The sequence below is a fragment of the Podarcis muralis genome, chromosome 1 (genome assembly GCF_964188315.1).
Source record: "Podarcis muralis chromosome 1, rPodMur119.hap1.1, whole genome shotgun sequence".
Lineage (NCBI taxonomy): Eukaryota > Metazoa > Chordata > Lepidosauria > Squamata > Lacertidae > Podarcis > Podarcis muralis.
In genome coordinates, this window is record NC_135655.1 from 119,268,913 (window position 1) to 119,289,613 (window position 20,701).

Genomic DNA, 20,701 nt, shown 5'->3' on the forward strand with positions numbered 1-20,701 from the left:
CGCGCGAAGGTGGAGGAGTTCCCCGGAGTCGCCTATCAGCGGCCGGCAGATCTGCATATCCCCTCCCGCCCGTCCTGACTGTGCGAGCTGCGCCGTCTGCAAGGGAGGAAGGGATGGCTGGGAAGGAGAGAGAAAGAGAGAGGAGAGAGAGGGCTGGTGCTTCTTTTGGGGAAGCCGGGACTGAGAGGAGGGGGGGCCTTTTATAAGGCTAGGAAGGCTGGCCGGAATCTCCACCCTGGAAGAGGTACATTATCTGCTCCCCGCAGGGCTCTGCAAATGACACCCTGCGACGCATAGCATCCTGCTGAGTCTCCTCCAGCGCTGCGCCTCGAAACAAAACTCAAGGACCACATAAGGGTGATCCGGGGACCCTCTAAAGCCATGGTTCCCGACGTGGGGCAATTTGATTTTTAAGGGGGGGGATTCGAGGATGAGTTATCAACAGTGAATTTTTTATTTTATTTTTTGCATTTCTCCTCATGAATAGGACTTCACTTTTTGAATAATAAGAATTATATGTCATGGGGGGCACCAGGATTTTAGAGATGCTTAGGTGGGGCATGCCCCCCCCAAAAAAGGTTGAGAACTACTGCTCTAAAGCAAATGGCCACCACTGAAAAGATGGCACATTTGGTCTTTCTCACTCAAAAGCACCATCATTCCTGCTGGTTTCCCATAATTTTTTTTAATATACTTTTTATTTGATTTTATGAATATAAAATTATAACAATACAACCATACACACCCACATTTAGAGATTCTTCCGAATCTCTGGACTTCCCACCTTCCCCCTCCATGAGTCCTATTATTAACCTTTTCTACGGCATCTTTTTCAGTGATCCACATTTTATATCACTCCATTCTCTCCGTAGTACTTGCTACATTGCAAGTGTTTATTGCAGTCCTGCTAATGTTTTCATCTGCTTACAGTGGTCTCCAAGATAAATTATAATTCCTCCCCATTCTTTGTTTTGTTTTGTTTTTTTAATTAACGATTTTCTTGGTTTACAAAGGTATGAGCAATGTCTCTCTCTTTTTTCCCCCAAGTTACATTTTTACAGATCAGTTTTCCCCCATTCTTTGTTAAAGTTTTGGTCTTCTTGGTTCCTGAGCTTTCCAGTCAGTTTTGCCATTTCGGCATAGTCCAACAGTTTCATTTGCCATTCTTCTCTGGCAGGGACAGGTTTCCCAAAATTTTACTCAAGTCCCCCTCTAGGTTTCATGCATGCCCTTCTTTCCTGGTCTGGAAACTTCAGCGTTCAGCTCTCCCTTCTGGAAGGCTGCCATCTCTCCTTTGCCATGTGCCATTTCATAGATTTTTCGGATCAGGACCCTGCATGCCACCAAGGATACCGATATCACCATTCCCTTTCTAATAGTGGTTGAGTGCCAATACATTTGGAAGCAAAAGACGGTCCTTTCCACACACTAAAACTGAGTGCTTTTTACAAGCTTAAGAGACATCCTTGTTAAAGATTGGATTTGAGGATGAAAGATATTGTTTGTTTACAGAAAGTGTCTTTGTTGGGTGTTATATGGCAGCGGATGAAGTGAATATATTGTGGGTGTGGGTGTGGGTGTGTGGGTGTGTGTATATATCATGGACAGACGAAGAATTGGAAGTCCCTTCTGAGTTTTATTTATCTCTGTCTCTCTCTTAACATCATCATCAACAACAAATCTTTATTACGGTTGTAGACCATCATAAGGACGGAGGGGTACAATCATTTCAAAGCTAAAAAAGTTTTAAAAAACTAAAAGGAGTTAAAACAGAAAGTATATATAAAAATCTAAAAGGAAGCTCTCTTAACATCTTTTCTATTTCTTTTTCTTTGTTTCCCTTTCTTTCTTTATTCCCCTTTTCTTTTTATTGTATTCAGATCGAAGTCTTAGCTGGGACAAAAAAAAAGGGAAAAGATATTTGATACTAACGATGTATTTTTCCTCTATAAGCACTAATAAAATCTATTTCAAAAGCGAGAGACATCGTAGGTACGGAGAGGGGTATCACTTTATAAATTTAAAAGATTTAAAACAAAAACAAAAACCACACGTCCATACAAGCACTTGTGGGACCCCCAGACTTATGAATACTGATGGCAATTGAGTGTATAAAAAGAAAGTGTTTCTAAAGCTTGTGGGTAGGAGACCTGTGGCCCGCAAACTGGTTGTTGGACTGCAACTCCCATCGTCCTTGACCATTCGACATGATGGCTGAGGATGGTGGGATCTGGAGCATAGCTGTCAACTTACAGATTTGAAAATAAGGGGCCAGCAGCCTCAAAAATAAGGGATCAGCAGCCAAAATAAGGGATTTTCCAAGAACAGGTATGTTTAACTTCTGAACCCCTCCGAGCCAAAGGCAGAAAGCCCAACCAGCAGCCAAACGAAGCCTCAAGCGGTGGTTCCCACAGTGCAGCAACCCGGCAAAGGGGATGCAGCAAGGAAAATCACCGTCACCTCTCTGCTGGGAAGCGCTGAGCAAAGGCGAGTCCCCAGGCAATGCGGCCGATTTGATCAGCACAAGGCATGCAAGCTCCACCCCCCAGTCATTCTTAGACTCCTTATTGGGTGAGCAACGCAGCCAAGCAACACAGTTGGAGCCTCCCTCCTCCCTGGCCGGCAGGGAGGGAGGGAGAGGAGCTGCTTCCTTTGAAACCTGGGAAATTTAAGGGACATCATCAATAAGGGACAGCAGCGAGACACGGCGCTGGGATAAGGGACTTTCCCGCCAAATAAGGGACGGTTGACAGCTATGATCTGGAATCTGAGGGCCATATTTGGTTCTCCACCCCTGGTTTAAAGAACCAGAAGCTGGGCAGACTCTGCATGTCTGTGAGCTCAGTCAGCTGCTGAGAGCAGTCAAGTCATGGAATATTAGGGGCAAGTGGGGCAGGGTTAGGGGAGGAAAATGGTACAGAGGAAACTGGTCTGCTGAAGTCCATAATTAAGGCCTATTTGCTTATATTGAGCATCCTGGAGCTGGAGGCAGGCAGTTAATGGACTTTATGGAAGCATGCTGAGAACAAACTTCAACAATAACAGGATGTTTCAGGGGGAACGAAAGGGAAAGATCCAACTTTTCCATTTTCCAAAAATGCTCAGGTTCAAGGCTGTCAGCCCTTTAGAGCAGGGGTCAGCAAACTTTTTCAGCAGGGGGCTGGTCCACTGCCCCTCACACCTTGTGGGGGGGCAGACTATATTGGGGGTGGGGATGAACAAATTCCTATGCCCCACAAATAACCCAGAGATGCATTTTAAATAAAAGGGCACATTCTACTCATGTAAAAACATGCTGACTCCTGGACCGTCTGTGGGCCAGTTTTAGAAAGAAATTGGGCTAGATCCTGACTTAGTTTGCCTACCTACCCATGCTTTAGAGCTATAAAGAAAACGTCCTTTTTCTCGCCGCCCAAAAATTCCTATCTTTTCCGTGAGGCCTAACCAGGACTATCAGCTTCCTATCCCAGACTGGCTGGAGTCCCAAACAGAAGGGGAAGGGTCACGAGGGTCATCTAGTCCAACCACCTGCAATGTAGGCATCTTCTGCACAACATGGGGATTGAACCCACAACCCTGAGATTAAGAGTCTCCTACTCCACTGAATGAGCTATTCCAGTATTTGCCGGGCCCAGAGATTCTGAGCCCCATGACTTTTGTGCCGGATTCCAGATCTCTGGCCTCTTTCCCTCCCTTTTCAAAATAAAACAAAATACCGTATTTTTTGCTCTATAAGACTCACTTTTTCCCTCCTAAAAAGTAAGGGGAAATGTGTGTGCATGTTATGGAGCGAATGCCGGCTGCGCAGCTATCCCAGAAGCTAGAACAGCAAGAGGGATTGCTGCTTTCACTGCGCAGCGATCCCTCTTGCTGTTCTGGTTTCTGAAATTCAGAATATTTTTTTTCTTGTTTTCCTCCTCCAAAAACTAGGTGCGTCTTGTGGTCTGGTGCGTCTTATAGAGCGAAAAATACGGTAATAAAATTTTTGCTGATGGGGTCCCTTGCTGTACTGCACAGCAACGTGCAGGTAAGATTCCAGCCAACCACCATCTGTTTTTGCACAGAGACATCTATGCACATCCATATGCAATTTTTATTTGAATCTGTGTACGGCCCTGTGCCCCTGAATACTTTAAATATCAATCTCCTCTCAGGCAATCCTGGGGAAACACCACAACATTTTGTTGCAGGACCCACTTGAATACAGTAGAAACAAACTTAGGTGGTTGAATGTCCTGTTGGCTTGAAAAGCACTCAGAAATAAACTAGTGTTTCTATGTACTTGAGGGACTTCCTAAGTAACCGGAAGTCCGTAGGTTTGTAAATTAAAGCAAAAATTAAAAATTAAAACCAAACCAAAGCCTGAATAAATGACTTGCGGCCATCCAGGATGTTGCCGTCATGGCCATTACAACTTATTTACCTGCCCTTCACTGTAAGTCCCAGGGCGGGTTGAAACCATTTAAAATACCATATTAAAAACAGTTTAAAACATGCAGAATGTTGATGTGCCTGTGGGAGAGGATGCTTAAGCCACTAGCAGCTTATAGGAAGCATCCTGAAATTTTTTGTTCTTCTATCACTCACATAAGCATGCACCCTGTTCAGGTCCACCCATTTCTTTAAATTCGTATCTTGTGTTTTATGTAATTTGCTCTGGTTTGTCCTTTGGGATGTGAACTCTAAGGGAACTTTCTGCTTGCTGCTATAGTGATTGGTTGCTCCTGTCCCCTGTATGTATATTTATAAATGTATTCCAGTGCTAAACATTTTGAGAATCCCTGTGATTGAGAAGCACTGGTGGATACAAACAGATAAATACTGTATTTTTCTGTGTGTAACATGCCTCCATGTCAGTGGCGTAGCGTGGGTTGTCAGCACCCGGGGCAAGGCAAGTAATTTGCGCCCCCTAACCCATGGATTTGCGCCCCCTAACCTGTGGATTTGCCCTAACCCCAGATGTTGCGCCCGGTGCGGCCGGCCCCCCCTGCACCCCCCACGCTACGCCACTGCTCCATGTATAAGACGACCCCAATTTTTTTGGATGGCAACAAAAAAAATTGTGGGGGGAAATTGCCCAAAGTTGTTGAGGGTTATTTTCCGGGGGGGGGTCACTGCCTCCAATCTACAGCCTGCCCAACAATGCAACTCGCATGCATCACCGCAGCCAACAGTCGTCTGCACGCTTGCTGCCAAAGGCCCACCTGCATGCTAGATGCAACCACAGCCGATTGCACATACGCCTCGCCGCTGCCGTAAATAGCCCACCCAATTGCTGCAGCCCCAGCCAATCGTCAGCAGGTCTTGCCACAGCAACCAATCACATGCCCAATCGCCGCTGCCAATCTCCTGCTGGCTGCTGACACCGATCGCCCGTCCCCCCCTCTGCTATCTGTGTATAAGACGACCTGAATTTTTTGCCTATTGTTTCTAAGAAAAAAAATATTGTCTTATACATGGAAAAATACAGTTAAGTGCACAGTGTAAATGTTTCTCACCAAGGAGATTTGGTGCCTTTTCTAGGCAGTTCAGTGGCACTTTGTGATGAGCAACTATTCTGTTGAAAGGGGTCCTAGTTTTCCTCAAATAATGGGCACACACAAAAGAGTAAATGCCCAAGAGATAACCCTAGTTCTGCAATATGGGAAGAGACAGAATAGAAAAATGCATGTGTTTTCTGTAATCACTAACAACCAGTGCCTTTTTTGGGGGGGGGGGGGTACTCAAGGGAGGGACGCAGGTGGCACTGTGGGTAAAAGCCTCAGCTTGCCAATTGAAAGGTCAGCGGTTTGAATCCCCGCGGCAGGGTGCACTCCCGTTGTTCGGTCCCAGCGCCTGCCAACTAAGCAGTTCGAAAGCACTCCCGGGTGCAAGTAGATAAATAGGGACCGCTTACTAGCGGGAAGGTAAACGGCGTTTCCGTGTGCGGCTCTGGCTCGCCAGATGCAGCTTTGTCACGCTGGCCACGTGACCCAGAAGTGTCTCCGGACAGCGCTGGCCCCCGGCCTCTTGAGTGAGATGGGCGCACAACCCTAGAGTCTGTCAAGACTGGCCCGTACGGGCAGGGGTACCTTTACCTTTACTTACTCATGGGAACGCAGTGCCATCGCCTGTTTGTTTTTTCGAGAAGGAGAGCACTGGTTAAAAATGTGGCACTTACTGTAACAACTCCATGGTGAGTACTGGCCCTTCTTTTTCTAGAAGAAAAGCACTGGTAACAACAGTCTTTCCCAGGCCGAAGTTCTGGCTGTTCAAGATGCAGTATAATTCCTCATTTTGAGAATGAATGAATTTCGGTCACTGACCAGTTCCAGCTCACATACAATATCAGGGAAGTCATAAAACTCCATAGGGATACATTTGAATTTGCAATTAGGTATAACAGAGTTAGGGTTAAAATATAACCTAAAATTGTCATTTAAGGCCTTAGTCATTACGGTAGCACAGCTTGTTCCCTAAGTTTTGTGGCAGTCGCACAGAATTTGGCCACCCTTAGAGTGAGGATCCTTGTCCTCTGACCTCAGTTTGAGAGTTCATGAGAGATCATTTCTTGTGCAACACAGTTCAGTTTAATAAAATGGGTAAGAACAAGGTTAAGGCAATGCCATCTCTGCTGTCTTTCCCCCTTCTGAAATTTAGTCCTGGTGCAATGGGTGCATGTATTATCAACAGATGCCCACAAGAAAAAGGACTTAGCGAAACCCTTTCCCTAGACATATAGAAAAACAGAAAAGAAGCAAGGCACAGAAAGAGAAGTCAGCTACAGAGTCAAAGTGCACGCATGCGCAAAATGATTTTTACTTAAGTTTTGGTTTCCTTGGATGACCCTTTGGGACCTGCCAATGATAAGATGCAGGTAGATCAGGCCTGGGTCTTGGAATTGTCCCATCTCTGATCAGGACGTTCACATGCACCTTTCTGATACTTGTAATTCATCAACCTTAAACCACACAGATTCTTTGGTTTGGCAACAGAGTTCTAGACTTTCACTTTGGTCATGGGAAGTGATGGATTCTCCATGGATGCCTCACCTCGAAATGTGTCAATCCATTCTAGCAAGGAAGGCCCTGCATGGACCCATTAGAGAAGCCCACAGAGCCTAGGACTTGCCGATCAGAAGGTTGGCGGTTTGAATCCCCGCGACGGGGTGAGCTCCCATTGCTCGGTCCCTGCTCCTGCCAACCTAGCAGTTCAAAAGCACATCAAAGTGCAAGTAGATAAATAGGTACCACTCTGGCGGGAAGGTAAATGGCGTTTCCGTGCGCTGCGCTGCTTTGCCAGAAGCGGCTTAGTCATGCTGGCCACATGACCCGGAAGCTGTACGCCGGCTCCCTCGGCCAATAAAGCGAGATGAGCGCCGCAACCCCAGAGTTGGTCACGACTGGACCTAATGGTCAGGGGTCTCTTTACCTGACCTACCACTGAAATCACTGTCTTCTTGTACCAAGTTAATGTTCTTGGGATGGTGGTATATTCATGTTTGAACTTGCAGGTCCCAATTTTAGCATCCGTCGTGAGAATAAAATAAGGGGAAACTGGTACTTATGAAAGAAAATTAAGTCTACAGTTTCTAATGTGCGATAAGGTCATATACTGTATGTCAAAGTGTCAAAATAACAAAGAATCTGGAGGTGGCGCCTAACAGTGTAGGAAATTTATTGGGGCATCATTTTTCATGCGCCAGAGATGACCTATAAAGAATGATCAAAATAGCTGGGAAAACTGAGGCCTGACAAGAGAAGATTAAGGTGTCTTCATACATCCGAAGACCACCAGGAGATGGAGCAGACTTGTTGTCAGTTGCTCTAGAGCACAAAACTTGGAGCGTGTGTACACTGCAAGGAAGCAGCTTTTTTGGAGATACTTCCTAATAGTGAAAGCTGCCTGGCAGTGGGACACAGAGAGGTAATTCAAGAAGAAGTTGGAGGGCTAGTAGTCGGGGAAGCTGTAGTTGCATCCTACCCAGAGCAAGAGATTAGACTAGATGCAGGGCTTTTTTTTTAAAGCCGGAACTCACTGGAACTCAGTTCTGGAACCTCTCAGGTGGGCGCCGTTGCCATTATAAGAGAACAAGGGAAGTGTTCATAGTGAGTTCTGGCACCTCTTTTTCTAGAAAAATTGTTGTTGTTTAGTCGTCTCCGACTCTTCGTGACCCCATGGACCAGAGCACACCAGGCACTCCTGTCTTCCACTGCCTCCTGCAGTTTGGTCAAACTCATGCTGGTAGCTTCGAGAACACTGTCCAACCATCTCGTCCTCTGTCGTCCCCTTCTCCTTGTGCCCTCCATCTTTCCCAGCATCAGGGTCTTTACCAGGGTGTCTTCTCTTCTCATGAGGTGGCCAAAGTACTGGAGCCTCAGGATCTGTCCTTCAGAACGGATAGGTTTGATCTTCTTGCAGTCCATAGGACTCTCAAGAGTCACCTCCAGCACTAGAATTCAAAAGCATCAATTCTTTGGCGACCAGCCTTCTTTATGGTCCAGCTCTCACTTCCATACATCACTACTGGGGAAACCATAGACTTAACTATACGGACCTTTGTCGGCAAGGTGATATCTCTGCTTTTTAAGATGTTGTCTAGGTTTGTCATTGTTTTTCTTCCAAGAAGCAGGCGTCTTTTAATTTCGTGACTGCTGTCACCATCTGCAGTGATCATGGAGCCCAAGAAAGTAAAATCTCTCACTGTCTCCAGTTCCTCCCCTTCTATTTGCCAGGAGGCGATGGGACCAGTGGCCATGATCTTCGTGTGTGTGTTTTTTGATGTTGATGTTTTGCACTCTCCTCTTTCACCCTCATTAAAAGGTTCTAGAAATCTGGTGGTGGTTCCAGAAAGCACGTAAAACAAGATGTGATCAGGGCCATATTCCAGCGAGTTCCACATTTTAGTGTTCTGCCAAAGTAACTCTTAATAAGGAGGGGCAGGTGTTATATTGTATTTCTCCAGCATGATATTGCTAAGCTGGCATCATTTGTGGAAGGGCATCTTCTGCCAAATTAGGTTTATAGGTCATTGCTAGAGGCACAGCTACAAAAGCGTATGGACCACTAATTTGCTCTGCTTAGGGAAGCTCCTGTTTAAAACATTTCTGCCATTAAGCTGGCGCCTACATTTAGTATTGGTGAATCACACAAATGTTATTTGCCATGAGAAGAACCTTCCCTGCTAAAGAACAGCATCTCTATCGATACTGAACAACGCTAAATATTGTGACGTGAATTCAGTATCATATTTAAATAAAGCAAACACACACATGTTCGCAACCTTTTTCTCTGGGACTGGGATCATATTAACCATTTCGAAAAGTTATGTACATTTTGTGCCACTGTAAAGAGACAGGTCAGTCCCGTTTCATTTTGGTCTGTACAGCCCCATTTTGTGCATTTAAAAAAAATGTACGAGAAATTCACTTGGTTATACTCATTATTGTGTGCATTTTTTCCTCAGTGCTTTCCTCCATAAAATAAGCATTTTATACACATTTTGATGGAAAATATGTCCTGCTAAATCTGGAGAAGTGTCTGATCCAATCTGGAGCTGCATTGTGATCCACAACCAAGTTTTGGGATGACTGAATGGGGTCAAACTTTCCTCACAGCATTTTTGTGGGGCGTAATGCGTTTGCTTCCTGTGTGAGCTATACATTCTCAAGCTGCACATTAAGGCAACTCACACATTCAAATGGCTTGCGTATTATACTACCCTAAATCACACCATCCTGTGCTGAGAGTCATTGTCCTATTCATGAGCTTTCTTTCCATTTTGAGGACTCAAAAGCTGCCATTTAATTGTTATTGCGAGCACGCTTGGAATACAGTGTACAGTTCTGACCAGCTCACCTCAGAAAGGACATTATATAGAGCTTGAAAAGGTTCAGAAGAAGGCAAGCGAGCCTTTTCTGGATGATCTGCAAAAGTATTTTAATTTAAGGAAATCGCAAGCAGGAGTTGGGTTATCAACAGTGGACGTAAATAAAAAATAATGTTATGAGAGGGATTTTTGGACAGGTATGATATGATATATGAGGCAGTAGAAAAGGGCGGGAACAAAAAGACCATGGAGGAAGGGTGGGAAGTTAATATATAAGGTAACGATGTAGTGAATTGGGAAGGTCATTTGTTAAAAATAATATGTTTAAATTTGAATTTGAAGTCAATTTGTTATAAAAAAGAAAATTAATAAAAAATAATTATAAAAAAGGGCAAACAAAAAGGGGATGGACCATCTCCCCTGTGAGGAAAGGTTATATCATTCATTTTAGTCCCCATGCCTCAGTGCCCACATCAGAAGTACATTACGGTATAATCACTCAGGACTGGTATCTTGATATTATTTTCACAGGGAAGCAGGCTTCCATCCCAGTAGATATATCTCAGTTTCGTTTCATACATTATGAAGCCTAGCAAATCCAGCAAACATTCTTGTTAGGTCAGTACAGATCTAGTCCTCCCACAGATCTGCCATCTCAGCACTTGAGCATGTTTCTTGTCTTTCGAACCACCGAGAGTCTTCCAGATGCCTATCTCATCTCGCTGCTGGGTCATGAGTTCAATGCCCTCTTCGCAACCTCCAATTTGCAATTTCGATTTCATCCAAGGAGGAGACAATTGCTGGAAGTTAGACGAGGTGAACTTCCTGTTTTGCTTAGCGCAAGCAAGGTACAGTAAGGAGTCTTGCGACAACCATTATTTGCACAATGTTGGTACACCGCAATGGCATGTGAGTGCAGCAGGGTGGGTCTTTGGATGAGACACCCGCAAGGCTTTCGATTTATATCAACCTCAATAATTCAAAGGAAACCAAGGAAGAATTCCAGCCTCCTTGGGAAGGAAGGTCCATCCCTTGTTTGTGGGTGCAGGATAACACATTAGTAACAAAAAAGCCACACACTTTAATTTGTGGACTGCTGTCATGTGAGTGCTGTTGTTTTTGTTCATGGGAAGACATTTTGCATCATTTCCAAGAAGGGAAGTTTAACTATGGTTACATCCCCTTCGAAAGAAAGAAAGAGAGAGAGAGAGAGAGAGAGAGAGAGAGAAACCATGGGCTTTAAATGTGTGTTAAATGTGTTTTAAAATAATGGTGTGGATGCGACTAAAGAAAGTAGTTGTGGACCTGGGAGACAGATTGTTAGCTCTGACTAAGGACATATACTTGGTGATCTTAGGTAAAGAATAATAATAATAAATAATAATAATAATAATAATAATAATAATAATAATAATAATAATAATTCATTATTTATACCCCGCCCATCTGGCTGGGTTTTCCCAGCCACTCTGGGTGGCTCCCAACAGAATATTAGAAACACAATAAAACATCAAACATTAAAAACTTCCCTAAACAGGGCTGCCTTCAGATGTCTTCTAGCAGTCAGATAGTTGTTTATTTCATTGACATCTGATGGGAGGGCGTTCCACAGGGTAGGCGCCACTACCGAGAAGGCCCTCTGCTCCATAAGGCAGCCTTCCCATAAAAGAAAACTATAGTGTACATCATCTTCTTTTTAAAAATTGGCTTTAAAAATTATTTTATCTGTTTGTATTTTGCTTAGTTGCTTTGAGACATTTCTCTCTTTTTTTGCATACAGCACCTAGCAAATACAAATGCAAATAATATTAATAATTCTGACACACTGACATGTTGTGAGGTAAATGTTGTCATGTGGTTTCCGGCCGAGGTGGTATATAAGATCACAATAAGACCTTCAGCTGAAGGGAAGTATGTACATTTAATAAATAAATTAATATTAGATATTTATTACATTAGCATCCTCCCCTTTCTCCAAGAAACTTGAGGTGGCATAGATTGGTGTTTTCCCTCCATTTTATCTAGGCTGAGAGAGAACGATTAGCCCAAGGGGGTCCCTTAAGCTTTGCGACTCAGTAAATGTTCCAAACTCAGGTTCAACTGTAACACTTAAGTCACCACATTACATTAATTCTCACATAACATTCAGATCCACAGTTTTGTTTTTGTTATTTAGGCAGTGTCTTTAATATTCAAGATTTCAGTGCGTTGTTTTTTTCAAAGAGCTAGCCTTAATCTGATTAAACCATATGCACTTGTTTTATGACACAAACACATAGATACAAAACATGTGTACCGCGTAATATCAAGCACTGGCATGTTTTGTGAGCATAGCTTAGCTCTCTAGAAAAGCAAGCCTCTTTACGCTAACTAAATACTTGGAAGTTTCCATGTCTTTTACGCCCATAAAGTTCTTTGTTTTTGTAGCACCAGTGCTGGCGCACCACAATGAAAAGCAGAGTTCCTAATATCATGCAGAATCTTTTTGAATCCCTTTTTAATCCTTGCACCTGCACTGGTCAGGTTGGGTATTTAAAACAAATCCCCTCCAGTTCTCTGAATTTGTTAAAGTTGCAAGTTCACAGCAAGCACACATGGGAATTGCTGCTGAACTGTTGTCTGCTTAAATTGACTGATTTTCTGGAAGTCACGTGACCTTGGGCTTTATTCATCCTTAGTTGTTTGTTTCCCCCCCCAATCTATTGCTCAAGGATTCAGTTTCAGGACAGGAATGTTAATACCCTGCCTTATCATCAGGCATCTTGTTTTCATTACTGCCCATAATTTGCTTAGCACAACTCGGTCACTCCCTTAAATTGCACTCCATGTTGTGACACCACATCCTTTCTCCCTAAGGATGCTCACGTGTGTCGCTCCCATGTGATGCTGTGATATATTCTGGCATTTATTTATTTATTATAAAAAAGGCTGTCCAAGAAACAAGAAGAAAAAACTAACAGGGTCCATGTGAAGACACATAGAGTCTCCTCAGAAGTTAGCTCCGTTGAGTTCAATGGGACTTATGTCCAGATTAGTAGAAGGTGGGAGCCAACCTAGTGCCCTCTGCAAATTGTTGGACTCCAACTCCCATCAGCCCCAGTCATTGGTCAAGGATAATGGGAGCTGGAGTCCATCACCATCTGGATGGCACATTAGTAACCCTTGACATAAAGGTTAACATCATCAACTACATTTTAGCAGGTCAGAGGCGTACCTAGGTGTCAGGAGTCCAGGATCCCGGCTTGATAACACAGTAGGTGTAGGTAATTAAAAAGGAGGATTTATTGCAAAAAAAAAGACACATATAGCTCCAGACGGCTCTAACCAAGCCACCAGCATTATCACTCAAAATGACCCTTCTGAATACTCCTTCCGGTTCCTACAGAATATATTGAACCGTCGCCCCTTACATCTCTTGTTTTGCTTCCTGTCTAGCAGCCCTCCCATTCGCCGACTCTTCAGACTTATTGCATCAGCTCCAGCCTGTTCCGAAAGACTGTCTCTGTGTCTGTTCGCGCCTGTTTGAGCTTCCTGAGAGCTTGGGCTGTGTTCCAGCCCGCTCTCAGTTGTTCCCTTGGCAATGGGGAGTTACTGCTGGCCTCTGCTCATCCTGCATCAGTTCTACACCTCTCTGTTCTGCAGCTGGCTGTAAAGTTCCACCAGGAGCTGGCTCATTCCAGAGACTAGGGGCTGGTGAAACTGGGGTGCAGGCCCAGGGGCACACACAAACATCACCTATCAGACTATGGAGTGTACGACGTACAGTACATTATTGCGGGGATGCAACACCACTGCTGTGGTGTGGTCAAAATGTGGGGGAGGCTTCCTGTCCTTCTTGCATCGCAGCACAAAGGTGTGTGTTGTTGTTGCTTTGCCTTTCCTCCTCACCTTGCCCTCACACCGAACGATTCGAGTACCTGGGTCAGGCGTCATGTAGTCATTTCTAATGTGGCTATTGTGGCAGAGTGATTTCTCGTGTTGGGTGCCTATACAGCTCCATGCCAAGGGCACAAGGGGCCCTAGATGCTGTTCTGTAACAGTCCACTGCATCTATGACCAAGCTAATATCGTACACAAAGATAAAGCTGTTGTGTCCGCTAAAGCAATGGCGGTTTCACACCCTTTTTACTTAACATAATCCATTTATGTATTCCGGTGTAGACAAGGAACTCACGTGTATTCGGCATGAATATATATATCTATATCTAGATAGGTAGACGAAAGGAAGGAAGGAAGGAAGGAAGGAAGGAAGGAAGGAAGGAAGGAAGGAAGGAAGGAGGGAAGACACATGAACAAAGCCTTTCCCAATGTGTGGCTTTCCGCAAAGGGGCAATATAACCAGCACCGATGGATGGAACTGTGCAGGGAGTGAACAGAGAGCTGGGTGTTGAAAGGGGACTGAAAGGGACTTAGAGATAGTGAAAATGTTGTTGTGCCTCAGAAATAAAGGGCAGGAGCTTGTACAGAGAGCACCTCCTTGTCAGGAAGGAACCTCTGCATTTGACGATATGATTCCACACAATACAACCATGTTGCTTCCTCATTATTTTTTTAACCTTCCAGGATATCTCATAATGGTGATGGACGATTAATATATGCTAATTGTATATTAATTGGGGATCTGGGTGGCCACTGTGAGAACATTAAGTGGCGAGGGAAGGGAGGGGATAAGAATCCATTGACAGGAAGTTGTATAACCTCTGTGCAGACATGCTAGTCTGAAGGCTGACTAACTAGTGGGTTTTTGTATAACCTCTCCACAAAGAAATCAGAATGCAAACTCAAGAAAGAGTCGATATTGTTTAACCTTCACAGAAGCTTTGTTGCAAAGCAAATCAGGACGAATGTTCCGACGGGTTGCCTGGAAGTGAACTGTTATGGGGATTCCTAAGGTTCGTCTAGGGGGAAAAAATGATATCAAGAGTTCAAAATACACCACTGCAGCAAGGAGAACCGCCAATACTCCAAAAGTCATTTTGGAGTTGTGTTGTCTTGCACTTCAAATGAGAAGAAGAGTTGGGGTTTCCAGACAAGGTGCTACAGCTTGTGCTACAGCTTCCCACATGAACCTCTGATATGGGGGGAGTGGGGGTGGGCAGAGTATACAGTTTTACAAAATCCCTGTTGCATCCGACATCCTGGTGTCATGAATGAGCCAGCTCCCAGGGAAGGTTTGCAGCCAGCTCCCAGGGAAGGGTTGCTGCCAACTGAAGAAAGCAGCCAGCAACAGAGAGGGTTAACCGCCATGCAGGATAAGCATTTGCTTGTGCCAACTCCCCCGCCCCTTGGGATGACGGCTGATAAGGAAATGGCGGAGAGCAAGCTAGAACGCAGTCAAAGCTCGCCAAAAGCACAAACAGGCAGGAAAGGGTTAAGAGACAGCCTCTCAGAGAATGGGGAAGAGGAGGGAGCTGACCCACTCAGTCTGAGGTCTCAACGAATGGGAGGGCTGCAAGATAGGAATCAAAACAAAAGACATATGAAGCGAAAGTTCAGTTGCTTCTGGTCTCGCCGGAAGTAGTCTTCAGAAGGGTCATCTTGATTGATGGTGGCGGAGGCTGTGTAAAACGGTCTGGAGCTATCTGTTTGTTTTGACAATAAATCATCCCTTTTAATTAATTGCGCTAATTGTGTTATCAAGCCGGGGACTGGACTCCTGACACCTGGGTACTTCCAAACAAAGTGTTCCTCTTAGTGCACTCTAAGGGCTCGTACACTCTTCGCTTCTCCTGCACTTAGAAAGCAAGGGTCTGAGAGTTTTTCCACTTGCCCCACTGCTTTCCCAGGGAAAACCCACCCTTTACTGCTGAATTTTTTAAATTTTAATTTATATACATTATAACAATTAATTTGCCAAGTTCTAACATTTCCATTTTGACTCCCTTCCCCCTCTTTCTGCGGTTCCTTACATTTATTTTCCTGCATACTCCAAATTATCTTAACTTATTCTTTTACAGTATTTGTCTATTCTAATATATATCTCATACATCTTTTAAAACAACAACAGCAGCACTGTAGGTTTTTACAATAATCCTGCCAACATCTTAATCTGTTTCCAGGTTGTTTGTAAATACTCAATAAACCACTTCCATTCCTTTCTAAAAAAAATTGTTGTCTTTATTTCTTATTCTTCCGGTAAGTTTTGCCATTTCTGCATACTCCATTAGTTTCTGTATCCAATCTTCTTTTTTCGGGACCTCTTCATCTTTCCACTTTTGGGCAAATAATATTCTTGCAGCTGTAGTTGCATACATAACTAAATTTCTATACTGTTTGGGTAAATCCTACAATTCCCAAAAGAAAAGTTTCTGGGTTTTTTTAATGAATGTTATCTTAAACATCTTTTTCAATTCATTAGACATTATTTCCCAATAAGCTTTACCCTTGTTACAAGACCACCACATGTGGAAAAAGTACCTTTTTTCTCTTTACATTTCCAACATTTGACTTTGATTTATACAAATACATATATAAATTATCATAAATAAAATACAATTGACCAAACATTTTCCAGTATACATTCACTTAAAAATCCAACTTCCCTCCTACCTTTCCATTGTTTTCTCGTGATTATCTTTTGCTGCTGCATATTGTAACTAATCTATACCTTTTTTCCCTCAGCTTTATTCTCAAAATAACTTCCACTGCTGAACTTACACCAAACCTGCTGGCGTGCTAACACGTTTACAATAATTTTTACAGTAATCTACAAAGACATCCCATTCCTCCTTGAAAACTGTTTCTTTTGCTCTCTGATTTTACTAGTTAAAACTTGCTAATTCTGCATATTCCATCAATTTCAACTGCCACTCCTCTTTCGTGGGTATTGTCTCCTTACACCATTTGGGGGCATATAATACTTTCGCTGCAGTAGTCGCATACATAAACAAATTCCTTTGGCGTTTTTTGGTACATCGGATCCAGTTATCCCTAAAAGAAAGGATTCTGATCTTTTGGGGGGAGATATCTTGACTCCCGTATTTTTCCATGTATAGCACGCCCCTGTGTATAAGATTTTGGGGACTCAAATTTAAGAAAATGGAGAGAGACGGCCCAAAGTTGTTGACCTTTTTTGGGGGGAGGGGGGATGCAGAAAATCACTAACCCAACTGATAAAAGCTGACAATTGTTCACGTCGCAGAAGCCAACAAGCGCCTGCCCACTCGCCAAAAGCAGCCGCCAATTGCAGGCCCAATTGCCGCAGCGGCAGCCAATCCTAAGCAGCCCTTGCCGCAGCAACCAATCACCCACCAAATAACCGCTGACAAGCTGCAGCTCACAGATGCAACCAATCACCTGTCCCCCCCCCCCCATGCACTATCTCTGTATAAGACGACCCCAGTTTTTTAACATTATTTTAGAGTAAAAAAAACCCTTGTCTTATACACGGAAAAGTACGGTATATCTTTTTTAACTACTGTATTTTTCGCTCTATAAGACGCACCAGACCACAAGACGCGCCTAGTTTTTGGAGGAGGAAAACAAGAAGAAAAATATTTTGAATCTCAGAAGCCAGAACAGCAAGAGGGATCGCTGCGAAGTGAAAGCAGCAATCCCTCTTGCTGTTCTGTCTTCTGGGATAGCTGTGCAGCCTGCATTCGCTCCCTAAGACGCACACACATTTCCCCTTACTTTTTAGGAGGGGAAAAGTGAGTCTTATAGAGCAAAAAATACAGTAATTGTATATCATCTCCCAGTATCCCTTGGCTACTTTACAGGTCCACCACAAACGATGGTTTCACAAGAACTTCAAATCAGCCTTAATTGCACAGCATTTGCTGGGATGTGATTAAATCCCACCCGAAAACGGTGACAACCTGGAAACACCCTGGGACGCTCTTGTTCTGCTGCAGATCAGGTTAGCAGTGGTGGAATGTGGAATTAATTATAGATGGAAACCAGCAGGAAGAGCCTTGAAAAAAGAAGAAGTGGGAAATAGCCACAAGGAGCACCCACACCTGTTACATTCTTTTCTCTTGTTTTAAAGGCAGATTTTCTGTGGGAGGAAAACAGGACGGCCACACCACCGCAACCCTCCCATCGGATGCGAGTAAACACGACGTGGTCATTCAATAAAGCCCTTATGTGGAGCATTCCACGCTAAACACCTCAAGCAAGATATGCTGAGTCGTAGCGCGGCACAATGGTGTTCCCAGAGTGCATTAGGACTCCACGCCAAGTGCAAACCCTCCAGTCAGCAAGCAATGGGTTGGAATTATCAACTCTTTGATGCATCAGAGACCCAGCAGGATGCAAAACAGAGAAGCAATGCAGTTCCTGTGTATTGCACAAATTCCGCTTACCACCCTAGATCTGCTTTCAGGGTATTTGGACAATTTTTGTAGGATCTGACTATTTATATACCGTAATATTGTCCCAATAGGATGTGGGTCCGCCCCCCCCCCCTTACTGCACATTGAATTTTGGAATCTATTTTAGTAAGAAATAAATAAATTTGAATAGTTGTGGGGGTTTTTAAAGCGCTTTTGAGGGGGGTGGTGATGAACCAACGAGGAACATTTTTAGGATACAGTGGTACCTCAGGTTAAGAACTTAATTCGTTCTGGAGGTCCATTCTTAACCTGAAACTGTTCTTAACCTGAGGTACCACTTTAGCTAATGGGGCCTCCCGCTGCCGCTGCACGATTTCTGTTCTCATCCTGAAGCAAAGTTCTTAACCCGAGGTACTATTTCTGGGTTAGTGGAGTCTGTAACCTGAAGCATCTGTAACCCAAAGCGTCTGTAACCCGAGGTACCACTGTACTGGTCTTTTTACATTTCTTGGGATATGTAAAGCCTGGCTGGCATTTCATTGAACCTGAGTTTCAAAACTTCTCTTAAATGCCAGATCAATATGTGAGTACATTTTGAGGATTACAGTGGTACCTCGGGTTACAGATGCTTCAGGTTACATACACTTCAGGTTACAGACTCCGCTAACCCAGAAATAGTACCTCGGGTTAAGAACTTTGCTTCAGGATGAGAACAGAAATTGTGCGGTGGCGGCACGGCAGCAGTGGGAGGCCCCATTAGCTAAAGTGGTACCTCAGGTTAAGAACAGTTTCAGGTTAAGAATGGACCTCCAAAACGAATTAAGTTCTTAACCCGAGGTACCACTGTATTACCAAAAAGAAAAGTGTTAGTGGTACAGACACTCTCTGAACATCCATTTCTAAAAGAAAAAAAGCCACCATCTTTTATTCAGGAACAGTTGGTGATTCTAGTGCCACATGTCTTCCCAGAAGTCCTTTTTATTTTGTATTTGTTATGAATTGTGTACATGATGGTATCAGGGCAGTTATATGCAAAGCTGCTTTTAATACTGTTTGTACCTGCAAAGCTTTTGGGACAGGCATACTGCTTTGTTTCCAGTTAGTCCATGTCTTCTTGCTGAAATCCCGGAACTTTTTATGCTACAAATGTTCTGATAGGGAACTGGGTTCCACTTTTACCAAGCTGTAGCATAAGAGTGAGCTATCAGACAGCAATTAGGCAATCATATTAAGGAAGCCTTGCCGAACAACAAAGAAAGTTGCAGGGACGCTAACTATAGGGGGCCCTGGGTACAAATATTTTGTTGTGGGTGCTCAGCACCCACACCACAAAGCCTTCGATGCAACACCAAAAGTCAGGTTCCAAGGCCGTGGGGCGCATGACGTCATATTCTGGAGGGGCCCTAAGTCAACAAGGCTGGCCTGAAACATTTTGCTCCCCGAGGTAAAACAAAAGAGCATTTTCAATTCCACATGCATAAAAGTACTAGAGTGGCCGTTTGAATCTTACTTCACCGTTGGCAATGAGACAATGTCCGCCGCCACAGCTGAAGGCAACAGGTTTCCTTCGAAGGCACCGTGTATTACATACAGTTTTGTCCTCCAACACCTTACCACACAGCATCTGCCACCTGAGGCAGCTCCCTCACTCTGCCTTATGGTAGGGCTATGCCTAACTCTTAAAAAAGCATCCCACATTGCCAATAAGAATCTGGTCTCAGATGGTAATGGTAGTTCTGAAAGTGGATCTTTCTCTCAACGCAGCCTAAAAACAGTAACACAAACGAGAACACAATTTCTCTGGAGAGCCACAAAAGCGTATGAATACCAACAGGAATTCAGGTGCAATCCTTTTCCGTTTTGTTCTTTGTTCTTTCCTCTTGGATAAAACTTGCTGCAATATGTTGCCTAAAGGGCATAACTGAATCATAGCCCTGAGCAATGCAGTGTTTTAAAGTCCCAGTGTTTTAAAGGCCTTTTATGTGATGAACGCTTCTCTCAAGTGATGGAAATAGCTTCATTTTGCAAGGAGCTTCTATCTGAACATACGCTGTAAGAACCAGGAGGCTGTTCTCCATTCTTATCTGTTTAAAAAGTCGATGTTCTACTTTGAATGCTAATTAATTGCTCAGGGACTTTAGTATTAATAAAAAAAAATGTCTCTCCATAAAAAAGCACCTCCTTTATTAACAAAAGGAGGAAGGCTAAATTTCTACATAGCAAGTACTGCTACTATCTCTCTGCTTATGGGGAGGCTAGGGCTGGCCAGCTTATTGGGCAGGGTAGTCCAGGTGCCAAAATTAAGTCATAGAAGATGCCATGTTGCTGACTGCTATATTCCTTTGACTACTATCACTGACAGCCCTTTTAAAATGTATTGGGGGGGGTGTTTTTGTTTTGATTATGTATTCTGTGCTTTTATATCATGCTTTTATCCTGTCAACCGCCCTGAGACATAAAAATTTAATAAATAACAATAACAATAAACAATGCTACTTAGACTACCTGGTTGGTTGCACCCACACAATTCTAAGCAACATCCCTGTCTTCTGAAATTAGGGGGCCGTAAGTAACACAAACGGCTTTGTTCCAGTAGCGGCACCCCCAAATGATATAATTC